We start from the raw sequence: 19495 nt of genomic DNA, 5'->3' as shown, positions 1-19495 counted from the left end.
TTGAAAAGAGGTAGCTGCCAAGGACCAGACCCTCTGAGGAGAAAGCCCCGGTGCAAACTCAGCAGGGAGGCTGTGAGGTTCAGCCTGTTTTTCTTCACTCTTTTCCAGAGAGTTCAAGGCAGCATAAACAAAACAGAGCTAAAAAACTTTTCCATATTAAGAGTTATTGGTGGAGCTCAGAATGCAGAAGAGATATTAGATGAATATTCTAGATTCTGCATTTGCATGGCAGACTCAGTCGAGGCACAATCCCATTTAAGCCCCTTGTGTTTTGTGCACCCTTTAGAGGAGAGGGATTTACAATTAGTTCTTCTTTAGAGCCATAGTTTTCATAGAATCCTGGAATTGGAAGGGGCCATGCAGGCCATCTAGTCCAACTCCCTGGTCAATGCAGGATCGCCTATAGCATTCCAGACAAATGTTTGTCCAGCCATTGCTTAAAGACTGCCAGTGAGGGGGAGCTCACTACCTCCCTAGGCAGTGGATCCCACTGTTGCACAACTCTCACTGTGAAAAATATTTTCCTAATATCCAGTCGGAACCTTTCTGCTTGTAATTTGTACCCATTATTGCACGTCCTGCCCTCTGCTGCTGACTAGAACTGCTCCCCCCCTCACAACACTGAGCAGCAGTGGCGTAGTGGTTAAGAGCTGATGCATTCTAATATGGAGGAACCAGGTTTGATTCCCCGCTCTGCTGCTTGAGCTGGGGAATTCAGATTAGCCTGTGCACTCCAACACATGCCAGCTGGGTGACCTTGGGCTAGTCACAGTTCTTCTGAGCTCTCTCAGCCCCACCTACCTCACAGGGTGTTTGTTGTGAGGGGGAAGGGAAAAGAGTTTGTAGGCCCCTTTGAGTCTCCTTACAGGAGAGAAAGGGGGGATATAAATCCAATTCTTCTTCTTCTTCTTCTTCTTCTTCTTCTTCTTCTTCTTCTTCTTCTTCTTCTTCTTCTTCTTCTTCTCCTTCTCCTTCTCCTTCTCCTTCTCCTTCTCCTTCTCCTTCTCCTTCTCCTTCTCCTTCTCCTTCTTCCCACTCTTCCACCCTTCAAATGTTGGAAGAGAGCAATCATGTCCATCCTCAACCTCCTCTTCTCCAGACTAAGCATTCCCAAGTCCCTCAGCCTTTCCTCATATAGCTTGGTCACCGAACCCCTGATCATCCTCGTTACTCTCCCCTGCACCCTCTCCATTTTGTGAAGGAAGGCCTCCAGAACTGGGCACAAGTACTTCAGGTGGAGGGTGCTCCACACTCCAGCAGTTGTTCAACTCCTGCCCTCTCCTCTTTATTCATCTGTGGTAACGGTATGCATCTGCACTGCTGTGGTGTCCAGGTGTTTAGTGAGGGAATGAAAGGCTGGCCTACAGGACAACCAATGTTGGATACTGGTTAGAGTAGGGGTCTGCAACCTGCGGCTCTTCAGATTGGCCATGCTGGCAGGGGCTGATGGGATTTGTAGTCCATGAACATCTGGAGAGCTGCAGGTTGCAGACCCCTGGTAGAGTGTCTGAAAAGGTTCTAGAAGACCTAGGTTCTAATCCTTACTCTGTTGCTGGGTGATCCTGGGTCACATTCTCAGCCTTATTTACCTCACGGGATTGTGGTGAAGAGAAAATGGAGGAGGAGAGACTGATGGTGTAAACCACTTAGCATTCCCACTTTAGGGTTGTTAGATCCCCATTCCGGGAGATTTGTGGGTGGAGCCTGGAGAGGGTGGATTTTTAGGAGGGGAGGGGCCTCAGCAGGGCGTGATTCCATAGACTTCACCCTCCGCGGCAGCCATTTTCTCCAGAGGAACTGACCTCTGTCCCCTGGAGATCAGTTGTAATTCCAGGAGATCCCCAAGTCCCACACGGAGATTGGCAGCCCTAGTTCCTATTGGGAAGAAAAGTGGGGTATAAATAAGTGACAAAGGAGGAGGAAGAGGAGGAGTAGGAGTTTAGATTTATACCCCACCTTTCTCTCCTGTAAGGAGACTCAAGGTGGCTTACAAGCTCCTTTCCCTTCCACTCCCCACAACAGACACCTGGTGAGGCAGGTGGGGCTGAGAGAATTATGAGAGAACTGTGACTAGTCCAAGGTCTCCCAGCAGGAATGGAGGAGTGTGGAAGCACATCTGGTTCACCAGATAAGCCTCCACCGCTCAGGAGGAGTGGGGAATCAAACCCAGTTCTCCAGATTAGAATCCACCTGTTCTTAAACACTACATCACGCTGGCTCTCATAAATAAATAAGGTAATTTAGAAATTGTAATAGTCTCGTGGTGCAGAGTGGTAGACTGCAGTCCTGCAGTCAAAGCTCTGCTCATGACCTGACTTCGATCCCCACGGAAGTTGGTTTCACGTAGCTGGATCAAGGTTGACTCAGCTTTCCATCCCTTCGAGGTTTAGTGAAATGAGTACCCAACTTGCTGGGGGTAAAGTTTAGATGACTGGGGAAGGCAATCGCAAACCACCTCCTAAACATGCTCTGCCTCATAAACATTGTGATGTGATGTCACTCCATGGATCAGTAATGACCCAGTGTTTGCACAGGGGACTACCTTTACCTGATTTAAGAGGTTAGCCCTCCCTTTCCTTTACCCAGTCACCGAGTCCAAATATGTACAATCCCCGCACCCAGGAGATGTGGATAGCATTTAAAAAGGGATTTACCACTGTTGATAACCCAGAAAGACATCTTTTTGATGGAAAGTCTTGTTGTCTAAAGTGTTTGGGGACAACATCGAGGCTTCTGTAAAGCGTCATTCGAAAGGATTTAAGTAATCTTGGTGATAATGTCACATCATAGATAAATACCTTTTGTCCGTGTTCCAGATTTCTTGTACCCAGTGAATTCTAGTTCTTTGTGTTCTGTCTTTGTCTACCTACTGTGTCTAAGCTAGTGGGATATTTACTCAGGCAATCTTACATTCAACCAGCTACTAATATAAACTTCACTGCTATGTACCCTTTGTTGAAGCACAGACGACATAGCAAAGTAGTAAAACGGCTGACCAGGCTACAGTTCCTGCTTGCCATACAATCTCTTTGTGTATCCTACCTCACAGGGTGGTTATAATGATGAACTGGTGGAGGGGAGAATAGTGGTTTAAGTTTTGGGACCCTGACTGGAGAGAAAAGCAGGGTGTAAATAATTAAAATGGACAAGTTACACGCAAAGAAAATGGAACCCAGTTGAAAAGGGATGCTGGGCAAATAAAATATTGTGCGATGGTCTTGTTTCCATCATCCTATTAAAATTCAGCTTAGCTTTCCATGACTACTGCTAGAAGAAGAAGAAAAGAAGAGTTTGAATTTATACCCCACCTTTCTGTCCTGTAAAGAGTCTTAAAGCGGTTTACAAAACTCCTTTCCCTGCCTCTCCCCACCTCATACCCCTTGTGAGGTAGGTGGGGCTGAGAGAGTTCTGAGAGAACTGTGGCTATGGACTCCTATAAACAAGGAATGTAGGAGTGGGGTTCACTGGATAAGAGTGGGGAATCAAACACGGTTCTCCAGATTAGAGTCCACTTTAACCACTACACTACATGATTAAAGATGTACAGCTGCAGAGGTCCCAGTGATGGCGGGGGGGGGGGGGGGGTTCCTTGTCCCACAGAGCCAGGCTCTCATAGTAGTCAGTGGAGTGGATATGTGAGTAATGAGAGCCTGCATGTAAAATACGCATTTCTGATTGCTGTGTGATTATTAACGCTGACCTGTAGAGCCCAGGCTAGCTCAGTCGCATGAAATCTCAGAAGCTAAGCAGGGTTGGCTCTGGCTTTATTTGGGTGGGTGTGCTTCAAGGAATAATCAGGGGCATGATTCAGAGGCAAGTGTTGACAAACCACCTCCAACCTCTCTTGCCTTGAAAACCCTATGGGGGTCACCCTAAGTTGGTTGCGACCTGATGGAACTTTCCACCCCCACCATGTGGAAATTACAGAAAGATACCCGTGTTTCCCCGAATATAAGACAGTGTCTTATATTAATTTTTGCTCCCAAAGATGTGCTATGTCTTATTTTCAGGGGATGTCTTATTTTTCCTGTGTTCTGTTCGTCGGGCATGCTTCCAAACAAAAACTTTGCTATGTCTTACTTTTGGGGGATGCCTTAAATTTCGCACTTCAGCAAAACCTCTACTATGTCTTATTTTTCGGGGATGTCTTATATTAGGGGAAACAGGGTAATTTTTGTAGCCGTAGTGGGAGAGTTTTGAAACCTGTTCAGGATGAAAAAAAAAACCCTTTTGAAGTTATCTGCCTTGCTTTTGCTGCCTGTAATAGCTGTGAGTTAACCTAAAGCGCTCTGTGACCCGGAGTGCTCTGTCATGCACAAACCCATAACAAGGCCCTCAACAATTGGCTTAGTTTCCAGCGCATCAAGAATGTGGGCAGCAAAACAGCCTAAACTGTCCCACCTCGCCTCTTTTCTCTAAATATGTTAATTTAAGGAAAATTGCTGCCTCGGGCAATGCACCTGAATCTTTCCCTCTCTGAAACCACGGACCATGTAATGCACAGTTACATTCATTCTTCTCCCTTTATAGTCCCCCCCTAATTAGTTGGGACTGCAATTAACAAGAAGATTGGGTTCGCTTTAGCATGATACACCTGTGAATACCAACAGCTTATGTAGCTTCTCGGAAGGTATGTGTAAAAGGTGGGGTGGGGGAGAACGATGTTCCTGGGCGTGGCGCAAGGGGAATAGCCTGGATTTTGTCTCCCAGGGGATTCTTTAAATCGCACAGGGCAAGAGATACCTGTGTTGGACTATGAGAGCAGTAATCCAGTTGCCTGACAGATGGCAACTGCTGTGTTTTATAGACTTCTTTGGGGGGGCGGCGGGGGGGATGGTTAAAGCAGTGCCTTGCTGTGGGCAGGCTTCTGTCAGTGAGAGAATATGGAAACTTCAGAGTTAACTTCTCAGAAGGCCGGCTGCATTGCCTTTTAATCTGTTCACTGATTTGGAAAAGCTCTGGTGGAAGGCACCTGAACAGTTTTGCAATGTTTGAATCATAGAATCATAGAGCTGGAAGAGACCCCAAGGGCCATCAAGTCCAACCCCCTGCCATGTAGGAGCACACAATCAAAGCACTCCCAACATGGGTTCATCCAACCTCTGTTTAAAAACCTCCCAAGAAGGAGACTCCACCACTCTCCGAGGCAGTGAATTCCACTGTCGAATAGCCCTGACGGTCAGGAGGTTCTTCCTAATGTTTAGGTGGAATCTCTTTTCCTACACCTTGAATCCATTACTCCACGTCCTAGTCTCTGAGGCAGCAGAAAATAAGCTTGCTCCCTCTTTGACATGGCATCCTTTCAAATATTTAAACATAGCTATCATGTCCCCCCTTAACCTTCGTTTCTCCAGACTGAACATCCCCAGCTCCCTAAGTCTCTCTTCGTAGGGCACAGACTCCAGATTGATTGTAAACCTTTCCATGAAGTGTGCTGACTTGCCGCTGATGGTGTAACCCTACAACAGTACATCCTTGCTCTCTACATTAAGTTCTCTAGTCTTTAGGGATCCCTTAGGCCTCCACTGCCTCTGGCTGTACGCAGTGTCCGTTCCGATTCGCACCCTGAATTATGGCTGAATCCTGCAGAGCCTGCCTTAGCAGCCTTTCCCAGAAGTAGGATGACTCAGACAAGTCCTCCAAACCTAAAAAGCGAGGTTTGCCCCCCAGGATCTCAGGCAATCTTCCCTTGGCCCTCGCTCTGGGTTCTGAACTTTGCATTCCTTCTTGCTGCTCTAGTATTTCCATCTGCTTGTGGTCAGGACTAGGGTGCTGTCCCACTCTCAGGTTCATACAGCAGAGATGGGAGTTGCTCAAGACATCATCTGTCAATCAGTGGAGGAGATACAGGGACAAACATCTGGTTTCAGAACAAGGTAGCTAATGCAGCCTCTACTCCTAGCCAAGAGACAGAATGAACTATGCAGGGATTCCAATTGGCCATGCTGGCAGGGGCTGATGGGAATCGTAGTCCATGAACATCTGGAGAGCCACAGGTTGCAGACCCCTGAGCTAAACCAACTTATACAAATATTTGGGGGGGGGGATGTGTCTTACATACCACCAGTGACTGAAGAACTGCCAGAGTGGTAGTGGCCAAACCTTCCTCCCTTTCCATAGCAGCTGCTGATAACCAGTGCCATCAACTCTACATTTCCCTCCCAACTTCTTCCAACTTTCTCTGCCGTTGATCTATCTGCCATTCTTTTATGACTGCTTATGAGCAGAAATGCACGATTCTTCCATTTCTGTTGGATATTTTTAAAAGTTGATTGTTAAAAGTTGGGAAGAGAACTTGGAGAGTCAGTGTAGTGTTCTGTTTCAGGTGTCCGACTACGACCTGGGAAACCCAGGTTCAAATCCCCACTTGAGCCATGGAAATTTGTTGGGTCACTGACTTTGGGCCAGTCACATAGTTAGTATTAGGATGGAGGATCTCCAAGGAATTCCAGGGCTGGGATGCAGAGAGAGGCAGGCTATGGCAAACCATCTTGAAACCTTGCTGTTGCCTTGAAAACCCTACAGGGGTCGTCAGCTGCGACTAGATGAGAGAGAGAGAGAGAGAGAGAGAGAGAGAGAGAACTTAGTCTGCAATTCTTGGGAGAATCTACAGGGCCATCAAAACACTCCAGACTGCTTTGGATGTTTAATATAAATTGGAGAATAATTATAACCAAACCCTGAATTTATACCAGGAATACTGCTGTGTATTATTGTTGTTGTTATTATTGTTATTGTTGTCATTGTTATTGTTATTTCATAGACTGCCCGATCCCCGAGGGGCTCTGGGCGGTATACAATAACAAATCCAAGTGCAATACAACAATAAGTATTAAATACAAATTATAAACTTTAAACATTAAAATCCCTTAAAATCACAAGCAGCAGCATTAATCCACATTAATTAATTAATTGAATTGATGGTGTCCGATCCTAAGGCCGGGAGGGGGCCAGCAATGCCAAAGATGGTGAAAATATAATGTTGAGGCAATGCCGGAGATGGTATGAAAGAGTGGTACAGCGCATCAGTGTTACTACCTATCAAATGGCTTGGAGGAAGATAATTCTGAACATTTATTCCAGAAAAGAGCAAAAAATCTCAATAAGAATAGGTCGTGTGAAGAACACATTACCTATTTCATTTGGATTGCTTATACAGATAGATGGTACTGTGACATGCTTATGGGGGGGGAATTCACACTTTACTGTAAACACTGAGCAACATCAGAATATTGTCAGCTACTCTTAAAGCAGCTTACAAGATAAACAAAGGATATTTGTAGATATAAGTGTAGAAGACGACTTTCAGCTAGTGGAGGAACAGTTCTTGCTAGTTCTTGTACAACCGTCAAGACACACCGAAAGCCTGCTCATTAGGGTTGACAACGTCAGCTTGTGAAACTCCTGGGGATTTGGTGGTGGTACCTAAGGAGGGCCAAATATAGAAAGGCGAGGGAGCTCAGAGGGGATGTGGTGTCCCTCTAGAGAGCTTCAATGTCTGCCCTAATAAAACTGCCATTTCCTCCAAGGATACTGGTCTCTGAAGTCTGGGAGTCAGTTGCAATTCCGGGAGAATTCTAAGCCCCGCTTTGAAGTCATAGGTTGCTTGCACATGGACTGCAAAATTTATTTATTTATTTATTTATTTATTGTTGGATTTATAGGCCGCCTCACCCCCGGAGGGCTCGAGGCGGCTCACAATATAACTGTTTTCTAAGACAGCAATCAATACAAATAAAAACTTAAACCCATTAAAACTTGAGCAGCAGTTACTAAAATAAATACAATTAAGACAACAGAAGTTGTTAAAAACAGGCGCCCGATCTAAAGGCCAAAAGGGGTAGGGGGTAGGCAGGGTCCAAGATGAAGTCAGGGCCCAACCAAGATGGAAAAACAGGCAGCCTGCGTCTCAGTGCGGGGCAATAGAACCGCGGCTAGCCCCCCCAAAGGCCCGGTGGAATAGCTCCGTTTTACAGGCCCTGCGGAACTCACCAAGGTCCCGCAGGGCCCGGACAGCTAGAGGTAGAGCATTCCACCAGGCAGGGGCGAGAGCCATAAAATCATGCCCCCACCACAGCAGCAGCAAGCATGATGGGAATGGGTGGGAATGACATACCCCTTTCCCCAGTCATGCCTGCACTGAAGTACAGACATAATGGCAGTCATTCTGGGACAGTCCATGATCCTGAAAAAATCCCTCCCCCTTACTTTCTCTCTGTCTGCCCAGCTATGACATAATGCTGCAGCACGGGTTGGCCCAGGAAAGGGGGCAAAGGGGTAGAAGGCGCGGGGGGGGGGGGGCAAGTCATAAGATAATGAGCGGCCCCCATTGCCATTTTGAAAGTGAAACTTAGCTCTACCCCCTCTGGCCCCTAGGCATGGAAGGCACGCGGATATTCCTTCCACGGCCACTTTGAAGATTCCCCTTTGAACTAAAGGAAAGCATCTCAAAGGGGAAAGCCCTGAGAAGGAATTCCATGAGTCACAGCTTGGAAGAACCACAGCATCACGAATATGTTTGGTTCCTTGTAATCCGGGGGCGTTTGAGTGTCTAGGGTTGCCAAGTACCAGTTGAGGTCTGGCAGTCTCCAGGAATTACGACTGATCTCCAGACTATTCAAATGAAATTCACCAGGAGAAAATCGCTGCTTTGGAAGGTGGACTCTGTGTCCTTCTACCCAGCTGATGTCCTTCCCCTGATTACCCAAAACCTGCCCTCTCCAAGCTCTACCCCTCTCCCCACACACACACACACAGATCTCCAGGTATTTCTCAACCTGGAGTTAGCAGCCCTGTGTGGAAGTATCCACAGATGCCTAGAAATACTCTGGATACAATCCTTCCCAACAGATAACATCATCAGCATGTTCAGCAGGTGCTCCATTATGGTGCTGAGCAAAAAAAGAAGAAGACGACAAATCCACTGTAGGCATGGGTGTGGGGACCATGATGTGTAGGCAGTCTCTGAGAGGGTGCCCTGGCTGATGTTTCTGGAGAAAAATATTCTGGTGTATTATTTCCTCCTGTCTTTCAAGAGGTGCACGATCTTCAGATCTGGCTGATCAGGTTCCTGCCCTTTTGCCTCCAGGTTCTCCTGAGTGTCCCACGAGCAGCAGCTTGTTTTGTTGACAGTGGTTGTTGTTGGGTCATTCTGAACAGAAAAGGAGAGATGATGGTTCGCGGGGCTGTTGAGGGGTGGGTGGACGGGTGGGGAAGAGATGCCCCTAACCATGTTTGAAACCCCATATTTAGCAAACGCTGGATACGGCAGCCATCTTAAATCCTCCAGATGCTGTCGATCAGAGGTGTCCAACTCTGGCGCTTCAGATGTTCATGGACTACAATTCCCATCAGCCAAAGCCACTGGTGGCGAACCTATGGCACTCCAGATGTTCATGGACTGCAGTTCCCATCAGCCCCTGCCAGAATGGCCAATTGGCTATGCAGGCAGGGGCTGATGGGAACTGTAGTCCATGAACATCTGGAGTGCCATAGGTTCGCCACCACTGGCCAAGGCCATGCCAGCAGGGGCTGATGGGAATTGTAGTTCACGAACATCTGAAGCGCCAGAGTTGGACACCCCTGCGTTTAGATCTTTCCAGTTTGTGTTTTACAAGAATAATAACCTTGACAATGTGGTGTAGTGGTTAGGAGCAGAGGACTCTGATCTGGAGATCCAGGTCCGAATTCCCACTCCTCCACAGGAAGCCTGCTGGGTGACCTTGAGTCAGTCACGGTTCTCTTTGAACTCTCTCAGTCCACGCTGGGGCAGGCGATGGCAAACCACATCTGAAAGTTTTTTTGCCTTGAAAACCCAGGGGGGTTGCCATAAATCAGGTGATGGCACACACAGACACAACCTACCACACACCCATCAAATATCCCTTTTCTGAAGGGAACGAAGAATACCTTGGGCTTGCATAGCTTGGCATTGCTTTGCCCTGTTACCGACTAGTCCAGGGGGTCTGCAACCTGCAACTCTCCAGATGTTCATAGACTACAAATCCTATCAGCCCCTGCCAGCATGGCCAATTGTAGTCCATGAACATCTGGAGAGCTGCAGGTTGCAGACCCCTTGGACTAGTCAATAGTTAGAGGTAGGAGTTTGCAGCTCTGGGAATGGGGTAAAAGAAGGGTTGGCAGCAGACCAGACTGCAAGAGAAGTCATTTCTCTGTAACAGAGGCTCGTGTGTACATAAAGTGCCATCAAGTTGCAGCTGAGTAGGGCAACCCTGTAGGGTTGTCCATACAAGAGACTCACTGAGGCGGTTTGCCGTTGACTACCTCTGCGTAGCAACCCTGGGCTTTCTTGGTGGTCTCCCATCTCAGTGCTAGCTGCTGACGTCTGAGGAGCTGCTGACGTCTGAGGAGATCTGGCCAGCCTGGGTCATCCAGGTCAAGGCAACGGAGGCTCTAATGCGATGTCATTTATGAGTGATGTTATCTACCTTCTTGCCAGGAGAAGCTTTGACTGCCCATTTTCTCACATGGAGCTTCTCTTAAAGGAACAGGACAGTTTTGTCCAGGCCAACAGGCCACCCTAGGTTTGAGAGAGAGGACATTTTTTTTCTTCACTTCATTTATCCCCTGCTTTCTCCCCAGTAGCAGCTTCAGTCACCCAGCATCATCCCAAGATCATCAGAACTGGGAAGCTAAGCAGGGTCTGCCATAGGTGGGGAGGATGGCGCCCGGGGCAACACCTGCTCTGGCCGTCCCCGCCCTCCCCCCCTTACCTCAGGTGGCGGGAACATGCTGCAGGCCGCCCCTCGCCCTGGCCCCACCAGACTTCTCTTTCAGCCGCTGGAGCAGCTTGGCGAAGCCATGCCCGAGTGGATTCTCCACCCCCCACGTGACCAGCTGGTGTACACCTGGGGACATGACCCCACATGTCCCCATGAGCGCTCCCCCTCTGGGGTCAGATGCTGGGTGAGCTGGGGACCACTAAGGAAGTGGGGTTGCCATGCAAAGGGAAACCACCTCTGCTTGTCTCTTGCTCAGAATGTTCCATGAGTCAGTCTCAACTCAACAGTATATTCTTCTTCTTTCTTCCCAGTGAGGATCCAAAGTAATTCACGTTCTCCTCCTTTCATCCATTTTATCCTCACAGCTGTTAAGTGAATGAGGTTGAGAGTGTGAGACTCGTCGAAGTTCGCCCAGCAGACTTCCATGGTACAGTAGGGATTCGAACCCACATTGCCCAGAACTTGGTCTAATACTCTGAATACCAACAAATTGGAGTGTTGTGGGGTTTCCGGACTGTATGGCCGTGCTCCAGTAGCATTTTCTCCTGACGTTTAAGCCAGCCTTGCATCCTGCAGGCTGCATCTTCAGGAGAGAATCCTCAGTGCAGCCACCGTCTGGCCTTTAATCAAGCATCTTTAAATATAACCATAATCTTTACTCCAGTGATTCTAACAGTGAAAGCCTTTGTATATAACCAACTTGTTTTGAAACTTTCAGGGGGGGAAGTCTTTGGTAGACGGCGTGTTCAAAAAGATTCATCCACCAGGCTGCATCATTTGCTTCAAGAGTCAACCAATTAATATGACTAACAGGGTTCTACTTCCATATGCACAATCCATAACGCCGATTAGGATCCCTGTACTGCCCACAAGTATGCATCGAATTCATTGGTTGAAGAGGGAACCCTCTTTTGCTGGGACAGGTTTGCTTGCAGGGTGCTGGGAGGGCACCTGCTGAAGCCCATGATTTTGTGGCAGAATGGGGCCAATTCCTGGCCCTCCGGATGCAAATCCGGCTCCACCGCTCACACCTGTTCATATTCCCTTGCAAACCCAAGCCCTTCCTTGCAATTCCTTGCCCTCCCCTCCCCCGCCCTGAAATGAAAGGGAGCTGAAACACCCAAGCCTTCAAAGGAAATGCTGCTCCTTCCAAATCTTGATTGAGTTTTGCCCTCATCACTTCCCTGAAATATCAGCACCTGTTCCTCCCTCCTCACTGACGGGAAACTCAGGGAGAGTGCTCGCCCGGGGTTACACAAATGCAGGCTGCCTATATTATTGGAGGCACTTGTTGTGAGAACCTCGGAGCTGCCTGCTCTCAGCCTGGTGCCGGCGTTGCTTAGCTTTGGAACAGCTACTCATGCACTGTGTCACTTGTCCCAGGGCTGGTTTTTGGGCCACCCAAGTAATTCCTGGGGGGAGGGGGGAGAGCAATCTTTTATAATTAAAGAGCAAAACCGTGTCCAGATGCAGAGCGAGGAAGAGCCAATGCAGGAGCACACGTTTGCGGGACCGAAACTTACACAGCTTCACGTTGCTGATAATGGACATGTCGATTAATAAATCCCTAATGTTTCCATAGATTAAACAAGGGTTGTTTTAGGACATTTACCAAGAAGGGGCGCGCTTGTGCACACGCGCGCGCGTGCGCACACACACACACACACAAGCTTGCAATAAATAATAAGTATACACAGGAGCATCCTGGACAAAAGGTTTTGTGCAGTGGCATAAATCTGTGTTTGGTTGACACTTGGATTACTGGCAACTGTTCAACCTTCTTTTTTTCCTGCAAATCCTCTCGAAGTAGTCCAGTCTCCTTAAAAAATTTTTCCTGCCCTTCCATTCAGAAGCTAGTTTTTCTAGCACCCAATACACCTTAACTTTCCAGTACACCTTAACTCAAAGATCATGTGTTTGTTTTTAAAGAGACATATTTGGTTGTATAATTCTGTGGTTCTGTAGCTCTGTAGTTCTGTGGTTCTGTAGTCGGCCACACTTGGCTCCGGAGCCAAGTGTAGCCGACTACACACTTGTGTGGCCGAATACACATTTGTGTGGCCGACTACACACCCTAAGCTCCTGCTTTAGGGTGCCTCACTGAGAAGGGCACCAGTGCTTCGCAGGGGCTCTGCTTGCTTGCTGCCATCAGTGGTACAAGAGGAGACAAGCATCCCCTCCTGACCCCGCATTGCCACGGCTTGGCTGAGACCAGTGAGAGACCAGGAAGGCAAATACAGTATGTGCAGTGTGGCGTATTGGTTATGGTGTTGGACTAGCATCTGGGAGACCCAGGTCGGATCTCTGCTCTGCCATAGAAGCTTGTTGGATAACCTCAGGCCAGTCACAAACCTACCTCACAAAGCAGTTATCATAAGGATAAAGAAAAAGAAAAAGAGTTTTGGATTTATGTCCCACCTTTCTCTCCTGGAGGATACTCAAGGTGGCCTACGAGCTCCTTTCCTTTCCTCTCCCCCGCAGTAAACACCTTGTGAGGCAGGTGGGGCCAAGAGAGTTCTGAAGAACCGTGACTAGCCCAAGGTCTCCCAGCAGGAATGTATGAGTGCGGAAACACATCTGGCTCACCAGGTAAGCCTCTGCCACTCAGGTGGAGGAGTGGGGAATCAAACCCAGTTCTCCAGAATAGAATCCACCTGCTCTTAAGCACTACATCACACTAGAAAACAATAATGTGAGCTGCTCTGGGTGTCCCCACTTGAGAGAAATATAGAATATAAATTAAGTAAATAAATAATAAAAATTCAGTCTCATCCACTGTAGTGGGTTTGGGTTGTAGCCATCTAGCCTTCCTCACAGGGTTGCTGTCAGGATAAAATTGGGGAGAAGAAAATGTTGTAAATTCATGGGACCATGTCCAGATGCTGGATCCCCTCCCTCCCTTGCATGCCTCCCCTCCCCCTCCCTCCATTAGGGTGGGTGGGCCATGTCCAGAAGCTGGGCCCCCTTTCCTTCTCTCCCCTCCCTTGTATGCCACCCCTCACTCCCTCCCTCCCTCCCTCTACTAGGGTGGGTGGGCCAGGTCTAGATGCTGGGCCCCCTCCCCTCCCTTGCATGCCACCTCTCACTCCCCTCCCCCTCCCCTCCCTTGCATGCCATCTCTCCCCTTCCCCTCCCCTCCCTCCACTAGGGTGGGTGAGCCATGTCCAGATGCTGGGGCCCCTCCCCTTTCCTCCCTTGCATGCCACTCCTCACTCCCTCCCCTTCCCTTGCATGCCACCCCTCCTTCCCCTCCCCCTTCCTCCGCTAGGGTGAGTGGGCCAGGTCCAGATGCCAGCCCCCCTTCCCTTCCTTGCATGCCACCCCTTCCCTCTCCTCCCTTGCATGCCACTCCTCACTTCCTCCCGTCCCTCGCATGCCACCCCTCACTCCCCTCCTCCTCCCTCCCTCCGCTAGTGTGGGTGGGCCATGTCCAGATGCCGGGTCCCCTCCCCTCCCTTGCATGCCACCCCTCATTCACTCCCCTCCCTTGCATGCCACCCCTCCCCCTCCCTCCCTTACATGCCACCCTCCCCCTCCCTCCACTAGCATGGGTCATGCCCAGATGCCAGGTCCCTCCCTCCCCTCCCTTGCATGCCATCTCTGACTGCCTCCCCTCCCTCCCTCTCCTTCCCTTGCATGGCACCCTCCCACTCCCTCCCACTCCGCTAGGGTGGATGGGCCATGTCCAGAAGTCGGGCCCCCTCCCTCCCCTCCCTTGCATGCCACCTCTCATTCACTCCCCTCCCTCACTCCCCTTCCCTTGTATGGCACCCCTTCCTCCCCTCCCCCTCTGCTAGTGTGGGTGGGCCATGTCCAGATGCCAGGCCCCCTCCCTCCCCTCCTTTGCATGCCACCCCTCACTCTCTCTTCTCACTCACTCCCCTTCTCTTGCATGGCAACCTTTGGGGAGATAATTGGGATATAATATTTAAATAAAAGAAATACATAATATCACTGTGTTTTTGCAGAATATGCCAGAATCAAAACTGATTGTCAGACTCACTCTGTGGAATTCTTGGCTCTGTTGCAGACTGGCTGTTAAAATGCCATGAAAAGTTTGTAAGTGCAAGTTAACAGTGGGAGCTCCAGCTTATGCTAGAGTAGTCTTTATTTTCTACTTCTGATCTCTTTCATATCCCCATTTTGCCTTTTGGAAAGATTTTGGGGATGCTTTTTAAACCAAAAAGATGGTTCTCGTGAACTGAACGCTTCTTTTCTGCTCCCCTTTCCAAATCAACAAATGTTGCGGAATTTGAGCATTGCATTTGTCCCATAATATCAGAATCACTATGATATTACAAATGCATAATGGCACAATTCTGTGCATGTTGCTTGAGTGATAAGTCTCACTACATTGTGTGGAGTTTAAACTCCAAGTCGCCTGCACATACGACTGCAATCTTTTTGAAAAACACAATAGCAATAGGAATTTATGGCCAAACACGCCCCCTGTCCTTGCATTGCTCACGGCTGATATTGTGTCTTCCCACCCCCTGTCCTGCTCACCATGTTGGTACAGATGTGCTGAACCAACAGTAGTCAGTTAAGGGTGATACTGGTACCCCCTTACTGTGATATGCCTCTGAAGGTGCTAGCCATAGACACAGGTGAAATGTTAAATCTATAACAACCATGCCATGACCTCATAGTCCAGGATAAAAAGGATAATAAAGAGAGGGAGGGGGTTCTGGCATTGATTATTGGTGTGAGAATATGATGATATCCTATGTATCAAAACGGGTGGGTGGGGGTGGAGGGATAAATCCGGAAAAGCTCTCTCCATCAGTAGAAACATCCTCTTTTCCTAGAGCTTGGGTCTATCCCAGTGCTCTGCAACCTGCGACTCTCCAGATGTTCATGGACTACAAATCCCATCAACCCCTGCCAGCATGGCCAATTGTAGTCCATGAACATCTGGAGAACCACAGGTTGCAGACCCCTGGTCTATCAGAACAAGTTTGGAAGCCTTCTTGATGTGACCTAGGCCAGTTTTCCAGGTAAGGTTAGGCTTTGTACTTTCAAGCTTTGTGTCATAGCTCATCAAAACTCTTTTCTGCTCTGCTCCAGTGCCTAATGCTTTCTGTTTCAACCAGAGAGATACACTGGACTGCAGTTGTGCATTTTAAAAAGGCACATACTCCTCTTTAGCCTCTGCACACATGCTTGGAACGGCTGCAGTGTGCTATTCGGGGTCTTGTGGTCATCTCCCAGAAAGTCCATTTAAAAAATGTAATCTCTAATGAGATTAACAGCTTCATTAGGTTGTAAATCTGCCATATTCCAGCTGTTGTGGGAAACTGAACTTTCTGGGTCTGAGCACTTTGACAATTATGCCTGAATTGCACCTCTTTGTTACTGCCTTTTGAAATATCACAGTTTTCAAACGCTACCAGGAGGAAAACAGGACCAACAGATATATCACATCAAGGGGTTATTGCTAAATAGACAGTCAGCAGTGGAGTATTTTAACCAGGGTGGAAACACAGGAGATTGGTGGGAAAATTGCCAGCGTGGTGTAGTGGTTAAGAGCAGGTACACTCTAATCTGGAGAACCGTGTTTGATTTTCCGCTCTGCCACTTGAGCTGTGGGGGCTTATCTGGGGAACCAGATTAGCTTGTGTACTCCAACACATGCCAGCTGGGTGACGTTGGGCTAGTCACAGTTCTTTGGAGCTCTCTTAGCCCCACCCACCTCACAGGGTGTTTGATGGGGGCGGGGAAAGGAGATTGTAAACCCCTTTGAGTCTCCTTCCAGGAGAGAAAGGTGTGTGTGGGGGTATAAATCCGAACTCCTCCTCCTCCTCCTCTTCTTCTTCTTCCTCTTCTTCTTCTGTCTGACATTATGAATGTCTTTTAAAATGCGATCTTGATTTTAGATTAGGAAAAAAACTGGTTAAAAATCCCTGTTGTGCTTCAAACTCTACTCCCCCCGCCACCTGATCAAGACTCCCCCTAAATCAGGATGGGTTTTTCAACAGTGCTATCAAAATGATCTTCTGAAGAAAACAGCTGTTTTGGAAGGTGGCCTCCATGTCATTACGATTCCAAAGTCCAAGTGTGAGCTTTTATTTTCTTGAAATTCACACTTGGAACTCCAGACCTGGAATCATTTTGGAGCTTCTAATCTGAATTGCTTTTAACAATACCCCCCGAAGCCCAAACGCCACCTCTTCAGTCTTCGCCCCCCAAATCTCCAGGTATTTTCCAACCTGGAGCTGGCAACCCTATGACCCTAAGGAGGGGCTTTTGAGTCAAGTGAGAAATAGTTCCTTCCTCTGCAGAGTCTTCCTTGGTGGTCTCCCTTCCGACTACCAACCCTGCTTAGCTTCCGAAATCTGGCGATATCATAGCATGCTTCCTTCCCTCCCACCACCATGATTAAGCTTAAATTTATTCACTAATTTGCCTACTTGCTTCATTTATACCCCACCTTTCTCTCCAGCAGAGATCCAAAACAGCTTCCAGCATTCTCTTCTCCTCCATTTTATCCTTATGAGAACCATGTTAGGTAGTTTAGGCTGAGTGTGTGTGATTGGCCAAAGGTCAGCCAGCAAGCTAGGAAAATCAGAGATCTGAACTCAGTTCTCGCAGCTCCTGCTCCAGCACTCTAAGCTCTACATAACACTCAAGCGTCACAAGCTCCCCTTTGTGTGGGGGGGCAGAGTACCAAAAGGGGTAAGGAGCAAACACCTTGTTCAGGTATTCCTAGCCGGTAGAGCCAGCGTGGTATAGTGGGAAAGCAGTGGTTCTCAACATTCCTAATGCTGTGACCCTTTAATACAGTTCCTCATGTTGTGGTGACCCCCAACTTTAACATTTATCCATTTTACAGATGGAGAACACTGATGTAGAGAGTCTTAGGCGACCCCTGTGAAAGGGTCGTTCGACCCCCAAAGGGGTCACGACCCACAGGTTGAGAACCCGGCTAATGGTAAAGAGTGATGGGACTCCAATCTGGAAATGCAGCTTTGCTTCCTCGCTCTTGTGCATGAAAACAAATGATTGTTGTTTTGCCATTAATTTAATTGGAGCCCCACTTGGAGAAGTAACAACTGCACCTAGCCAGAAATGCCTTGCGATAGGACCACCATACTCAAAGCTGCATCCGAAAATACGGACAGTTGAATGGTTCATAGAATCATAGAATCATAAAGTTGGAAGAGACCACAAGGGCCATCAAGTCCAACCCCCTGCCATGTAGGAGCACACAATCAAAGCACTCCCTGACATACGTTCATCCAGTCTTTGTTTAAAAATCTCCACAGGAGACTCCACCACTCTCCAAGGCAGTGAATTCCACTGTTGAACAGTAACCTTTGAAATAGATGTGGCTTCCCAACAAAAACCGTGGAAGATTACTCCATTCATGCTGTAGGACAGTGGTTCTCAACCTTCCTAGTGCCGCGACCCTTTAATACAGTTCCTCATGTTGTGGTGACCCCCAACCCTAACATTTATCCATTTTACAGATGGAGAACACTGATGCAGAGAGTCTAAGGCTACCCCTGTGAAAGGGTCATTCGACCCCCAAAGGGGTCCCAACCCACAGGTTGAGAACCGCTGCTGTAGGAGAAAGGCATCGGGGGATTCATCAAGCAAAAAGCCAACATGGTAGTGTTGGGCCAGACTCGAGGAGTTGTGGGTTCCAGTCCCCACTGCTATGGAAGCTTGAGTGATCTTGTCCCTGCCACACTGTATAAAGCACTTTCATTGTTCCCTTCTCTTATCGAGCTACCTGAGCTCTGGCCACTCCTCTGATGCGGCAACTCACAGGAGTGTTTGCGCATTGCTGAAGCAAAGGTGGCAGGAAAAGGAAAAGCAGTGAGTGAGTAATGAGAAAGGTGTGTAATGCAGGATGGGAGTGGACTTTCCACACATTGGCTGAGGAAAGGTTTACACTCTTAAGCAATAAAAACAAACCATTAAGCCAGACCTACACTGTCAGGAAGTATAAAACAGTCCCTGAAACTCGGCAGCAACTACACGGACCTTTTTTCTTCTTCTTCTTATAATGTCAGAGAACATTATAAGTCAAGAGAACAAAGCCAGAGAAACAAAGTTTGAAAGTTCAACAGAAAGACTATTCAGTTAGGTTCAAATGTTGAACCACAGAACTAGCTGCTTCTTAGCCATGTAGTGTTGGGGTTGTTTGTTTGTTTGTTTGTTTGTTTTTATCAAAAACACCAGGTCTGTAATTAATCTTTTCAAGTGCATTTTGAGAATAAGGAGTCCAGATCAGCTGGTTGTTTGAAAAAAAAATGCAGGCAATAACCCAGCAGATTTTATCTCCAGGCCCCAGCAATAATGACTTCATAAATGAAAGGCCTGTGGCAGAATTGGGTGGCAAAGCAGGATGCTGCATAGCAAGTACGGGTTAGTGTCTCCACACCTCACAGATGCCAGCTGGGAAGGCCTCGGATTTTAAAGAAGGGATATTATGGCCATTGATCATATATACAGTTGAGAAAACAACAGTGATGGTGTTCAGGACTCATTCCCACAAACTTCTCAAGGCTACCCCACAGGATCATTGTTGTGAGGATGAAATAGAGAAGGGCAGAGTCAACTGTAAGCTGCCTTGAGCCCCCACTGAGGTGAACAAACGCACTATGATCATCTAAACAAATATGATTTTAAACGCGACGGAAGATCCAGTCATTGATTTTCCAAGGATTTCGCCCAGCTTGACCTGCAGCGAGGTCCTGTTTCACACAAAGATGTTAGTTCAGTCAGTTGAGGTATAGCAGCTGAGA

Source organism: Sphaerodactylus townsendi, linkage group LG01, assembly GCF_021028975.2.
Source record: "Sphaerodactylus townsendi isolate TG3544 linkage group LG01, MPM_Stown_v2.3, whole genome shotgun sequence".
NCBI classification, from domain to species: domain Eukaryota; kingdom Metazoa; phylum Chordata; class Lepidosauria; order Squamata; family Sphaerodactylidae; genus Sphaerodactylus; species Sphaerodactylus townsendi.
The sequence above is the reverse complement of the archived record's forward strand: the minus strand, read 5'-3'. Positions refer to the sequence as shown.